The following is a 6,537-nucleotide window of genomic DNA, read 5'->3' on the forward strand; positions in this document are numbered from 1 at the left end:
CTTAAAAAAATGTTGCGCAGAGCACCTGTTCTCCATTACTACACCATTTGAAATCCAGATTTTTACACGCTTAAATCGACCTCATAATTCCTACAAAAATAGTGAAGTAAGACTGTTGTTAATAAATATTTTATTATTTTGATTTTATTTCAGACTTCCATTTCGAATCTATAAAGATTTGGTTGATATAATTAAGTTTATTTATTTGCCAAGGAAATTTTCCGAATTATGTTTTTAGTTCAAACAACTGAACGAGTTTTTGTTGCGAAATATTTTTTAAAGCTTTTATTAACTTGTTTTAAAAAGTTTAACCATATGTTTAACACTCAAGAAAATACTCATAATGTTGTTAAAACTCGTGAAATATTCCTAATTTTGCATCATGTTTTCAAATTTGCATGTGCCTCAGATTTGTTTTGCCACGAGGATACTTATCCTGACCAAACGTTGACACTCGGAAAGTTACAAAATATTCTGTCGGGGAAAGTTATATGTTTTCAACTTTAATGTTTATTTTCTATGATAAATTCAAGAAAACCCTATTTTACATCTAAAACTGTTCTGTATAAAAAGTATGTGACAATTTTTGCCAATGGAATATTTTAAACCTTTCAATTACAAATTATTTAGCCCAAATGCTGAACGTTTTCGCAAAAATATCCGAGGTACATAAAAGTTTCATTTTGAACGAGTGTAAAAGACTCGTTGAAAGCGTTTTCAATCATAAAAACATCATAAGATTAAGATACCGTCGATGGGGGTGACAATGAGTCTAGGTGGTGAGATTGGGTCAAAACGGAAAAATATGATTTGTGAAATATTTCAGCTAATAACGCTGATTTTACTAAAATTAATAATTCATATGTTAGGGAACATATTACTACACGGAATTCATCACAATATACATTTTTACAAATAGTAGTTTTTGTTTATTATACCAATAAACTTGTATGTTGAAATTAGATAAAATTCACAACATTAAATTTCTCCTGTGCAAAGTATCACGCATGTACATTAACCTCTATCGCTATATTAGTAGAAGGTTAAAAGTCTTTTCATGACACTTCACATGTATTTTCCGCAATCTATTTGATTTTTTACACAAAAATTTCATTTTTTCGGTACGGTGTCTAAGACATCAAAAATGGGGGTGAGATTGGGTCAAGCAAGAACGATAGTAAATAAAATTGATTTTACGGTGCCGGGTGTTCTCTTTTCTCATTAAGATGTGTTTATTATTTCTAAATACAGCATCTCTGAAGCATCGAACAAGTCTACTTGAGGATTCCGTGCATTGAACAACAATGCAACGCATTTTGACAACTTCTCAAACCAGCAACTGTGTTTCGTGCGCAGCAACATCGTAAAATTTTATCAAATGGATTTTTTTTTGGAATTTAATTATTTATTAGTGTTTTCATATTATAGAAACATCTCACGGAAGTACAAATGAGTTGGATCGCAGAAATAACGGGATTATGACGTCAACATCTGCCTGACATGTATTGATCGTGGAATGTCGCACCGAAATTTAACTATTTGCGAAGGTTTAAAATAATCACGGTTTCAGTACACCTTTGGGGAAACTGAATAGGCTCTATGACAATGAGGATGAGACTTTGAAGGCAATTTGAGGGAAAAAAACAAGAAAATTTATGTAAACTTGACAATCAATGTTGGGTTTCCAGATTTTTCTCATAGCTCTTCAATTTTTTTTGTATAATCGTTCTTTTAATTGGGTTTATCATACTTGTGAAACATCTTAGATATCCTTTCGTCTTGTTTGCATCATATTTCATCAATAATGTTCAGCTGTGAATGGTCGAAGAAACTACTGTTCTATCTTTTATGGTTACAGAGTTATCAGAAATTTTCTTCGAAAAAATGGTTGTTTTCAAATGCCGATATCTCCGAAAGGCGCAAACAGATTTTCAATCTTTTTTCGCCATTAAAAAGATTATCCCCTTTTCTGTTTATAGTGAAAAAACTGGGAGGACGTCTTTTGTTCGAAAAGATTAACAAAATTTTGAAAATAATATGTTTTTTTTTACCGAAAACTGTCCATAACATGAATAATAATCGAGATAGCTCTTTGGTGCCTTCAGCAAAAGTGTGCAAAATTGAAAGTTCTGAAAGTGTTTCATACAAAGTATTCATGAAAAATCAACGCTTCAAATATCTCTTTTTTCGCTTTCTTTGCCATATAAAATTCGGTTTATGGTGAATATATCTTAAAGTACTGATTTTTTATGAATTCCTTGTATAAAACGCTTTCAGAACTTTCAATTTTGCACATTTTTGCTGAAGGCACCAAAGAGCTATCTCGATTATTTTTCGTTTCGTTTTCGTTTAAAAACATATTACAGTTAACTTTCCCTTACTCGATATTCTGTATCTCGATATCGAGTTAGGGAACCATAGTAAAAGTAGGTTTTCTTGGCTACCTCGATGGTCCCTTCAATCGCATTTGCACTGGTTTTGTGTTCTGTTACTCGATACTACCCTAACTCGATGGTCCCTTCAATATCGAGTTAGGGAGAATTGACTGTATTTTCAAAATTTTGTGAATCTTTTCCAACAAAAAACGTCCTCACAGTTTTTTTATCATAAACAGCGAGAAAATCCGTTTGTGCCTTTCGGAGATATCGGCATTTGAAAACAACCATTTTTTCGAAGAAAATTTATTTCTGATAACTCTGCAACCGTAAGAGATAGAACAGTATTTTTTTTCGGCAAAAAGTTGCGCACTCAAAAGTTCTAAAAGTGCTCAGAACAAAGTTTTTACAAAAAAATATTGCATGAAAAGTTATCAAGAAAAAACTGATTTTTCAGTACCACCCTAACATTTTGTTAAAATAATCATAGCTCGCGAACCATAAGAGATAGAAATTAGGGTTCTTCGGCAAAGTTGCTTCTAAAACATTGTTGAACATTGTGTAGTCCTAATTGCGTCAACAAAAAAGTTTATGTGCTGATCTCGTAAACCATGTGGGCCACCCTAATTTCACATCACTGAAAAAAAATGTCTGAAAAATATGGAGAAACTTTGCCGAAGAAACCATATATCTAAAATTGACGGTTTAGGCGCAATCATTTCTGTCTTCCTAGATATGGCTTTGGGACCAATGTGCAATTACGTTATCAGAATTATTTAACCTTTCATCGTGAAAACGGAGAACAATTTCACAAAAAAAAGTATCAGGTAAAGGGGGGTGACCCATTTCGCATAAAAACATTTCGCATAAGGACGTTTCGCTTACGGATGATTGACATAATGGACATTTGGCATAATCAGAATTATATGCCTTCTATAAAATGCTACTTGTTCTTATATGACTTTATGCTTTATGCGAAACGTCCATTATGCCAAACGTCCGTATGCAAAATATCCTTATGAAAAATGGGTCACCCCCATTTACCTGATACTTTTTTTTGAAATTGTTCTCCGTTTTCACGATGAAAAGTTAAATAATGTTGATATCGTAATTGTTCATGTAAATTTTCTAATATGTTTTATCAAACGTGTAATAAATTGGTTGAGGTACAATTTTAACAAAATTGTGCAAAAAATTTGGCTATTTCGTGTGTTTTTGATGAGAAGCGGAAAGAAATATTAAACTTTTGAGATAAATATTGCTGTTGCAAGTTACCCCACAAGAGTAGTCAAAAATGTTTTTGATTTTTTTCGTGTTGAAGCGTTAAATTAATAAAACTTTTATCCAGTCCTTTAGTACACTATTGAATACTGTAACTGATAGCAAATAACTCGATATGTCTTATTATATTGCGTTTGTGAGGTATTAGGAACGATTTTCAGTCATGTTTATATACGATCAAACGTATTATGATTTTTAAGTACAGCAAATCAACCATAATAATAACAATTCTCAAATCCTTGCTAAATTCTTCTATTTTATACCTAAAGTAAATAAGCGACGTAATAAATTAAAATGATTTCAATGCTACTTGCTGTTGCAAGTAACCCGGTTGATGGTATGCTAATATAAATAAATTAATTAGAATGATGATTAGAAATTGACTTGCAACATCTAGTTTCTCGTCGAAATAGCATATGAAATGTACAAAACTTGTGGTTAGCTGATAACGAATATCAGAAATTTGATTTTGAAAGCATTCATTTCTGCATTATTTTCAACATGGCGTCTGTCACAACAAGCTTTTTTTTTTTCTAAAAACGCCATTAGCCAGTCATGTTCCAAGTCAATACCAGCATAAGGTACCATTTAAACTACAGTCAACTCTCCCTCACTCGATATTGCGTATCTCGATTCCGAGTTAGAGACCCATAGAAAAAGCTGAGTCTAGTACACGACACTGAAGACGGCCTTACAGTTGAGGTGGAAATACGCGTATCTGTCAAAGAATACAAACTCTAGTGGAACTAAATGGTATACACACCCGATTCTGTTTTTGCACGGATTTTTTTTACACGGCCGTGCAAAAAAAAGTTACCATACATTTTTTTCGCCAAAACTTTAATTTTGCATGAAACATCGAGAAATGGTGTTACTTTTTTGCACGGTTTTTGAAATTTTGAACTAAAAACTGTTTTGCACGAATCGGGTGTGCACTACACACCCTACACACACTACACTAAATTCGGGTTTTCATCTACTTATGACAATGTTGTCAGAAGAATGTTCACAATAGTGCAAATGCGAAACATTATTTATGTTTTCTGGTATACGTGTAGTGAAAATGAAATTTTTATTCAATACATTCTTTAGTGGATAATTAATGATCGGAAGTATGTATCTACAGATGTATTTCGAGTTTTGGGTTTGAGGAGACTGTCGTGTATATCATATGAAAGAGCATTTGATGTACTCTGGATGTATACATACATGCTGCACGCTATGTCTGAACCAGACGATTATAAAAATCGAATGTACATCGGATTTTTTCTCGCTAGAGTTTAGTATTTGGGTTATATTTTAATAATCGGATTTGATTTTTTCCACTTTTTAGCCATTTTTCATACTAAATCCCTTGAAAATCTCGTTTTCGACGCATTTCAGCCCATACAAAATATATGGAAACCGATAGAATATTTTAAAACCTTCCAATTATGAAAATATAGACCAAATACTGATCTCCAGCGAGAAAAAATCCGATGTACATTCGATTTTTATGATCGTCTGGTTCAGACATAGCGTGTGCTGCCTTATTACTTGGGTGAAGACTTGTAGAACTTGCTATGATTCATTAACCACATGAAATTGTACTGTCTGTCTCGATTCATTCAGGTCGAAAACATCATGTCGAATCATTCCCAAAATAGATACTAAGTTTCCTCCCTTTTTCAACATCCAACGGGTTGTATGGAACGCAAAACAAGATGTATATTTTATGCGGGATACATTAGCCAATTTACCGGAAACCGTTTTACGGACAGTTACTAAAACGTTTTCCAGGATCCAACCGAAACTGCCAGAACGTCAGCCAGCAGCACGAAAAAAGTAAACGATCTTAATTAAAAAAACATGATTCCTTTTATCTGCGAGAGCATAAAAAGCTTAATGTACACTGCTCACCATCCATTCCGACCGTCCCGTCCGCTTTCGTTTCGTTCCCCCTTAAACGCACCTTTGCCGCTGCCGTTTGCTTTATTCTCGTTTCATCTAGCCAAGGCCTCCTACGCCACATATCGTCTCGCTTACCGTGAGCTTACACTCTTCGAAAAACACGCGCATTCTTGCTTGGCTTGCTTTGCTCCTTCATGTTCGCTTTCCCTGTCGTCTCCTCGACGATGATGGTCGGAAAAAGCAATGGCGCATTGGAGCTAGGTTATATTTTTCATAAAAGCATTTAAATGTATTTCCAATAAATATAAGGGCAAAAACGTTTTTCTCATTTTGGATAAACACTAATAAAAGCTGATACGATGCTGCCAAACACGAAAAACAAGCATCCTTTTTCGTTCCCCTCTTGCTAGCTGTGTGGATCTGCTGGGTCGTTCGCATGTAGCGAAAGGACATCACACATCGGATTGGAGCCCGGCTGGGATAAACGATGAGGATGTGCCGACAGGGTTTGCCTCCTGCTATGGCTGATGCAGGGGAGGATGATTAAAAGTACACTCCTTGAAGGAAGATTATATTGTATAGATTTTTAAATCGTCGATTGAAGATACTCAATTTGAAATTATATAAGGATTTATTCAGAAAGCGTAACTATGGCTTTGAATAAATCATGTGTTTTGGGATTGCTGAATCTGGTGCCGCTCCAAGAAATGTTCCAGCACGTCACAGTCTTGAGCTACAGGTCGTTGAAGTTATAAAAAATTCTGAGTTTATTGATGTTTTTTAAATTTAAACTTCGATTTAAAAAACTTTTGAGTGATACAACCTAACAAGCATAACAAAAAACTTGTTAGATGTAAGATATAGGTTGATTTAGTTTGCCGAAATTTAGATTAAATCAATTTTTATTATATTCTAACAAATGTTAATGGTTTCAACAACAATAAATTACCTTAATTGCAGTAGATGAAAAAAACCGAATTTAGTACTATAC

The sequence above is a fragment of the Aedes aegypti genome, chromosome 3, assembly GCF_002204515.2.
Source record: "Aedes aegypti strain LVP_AGWG chromosome 3, AaegL5.0 Primary Assembly, whole genome shotgun sequence".
NCBI lineage: Eukaryota > Metazoa > Arthropoda > Insecta > Diptera > Culicidae > Aedes > Aedes aegypti.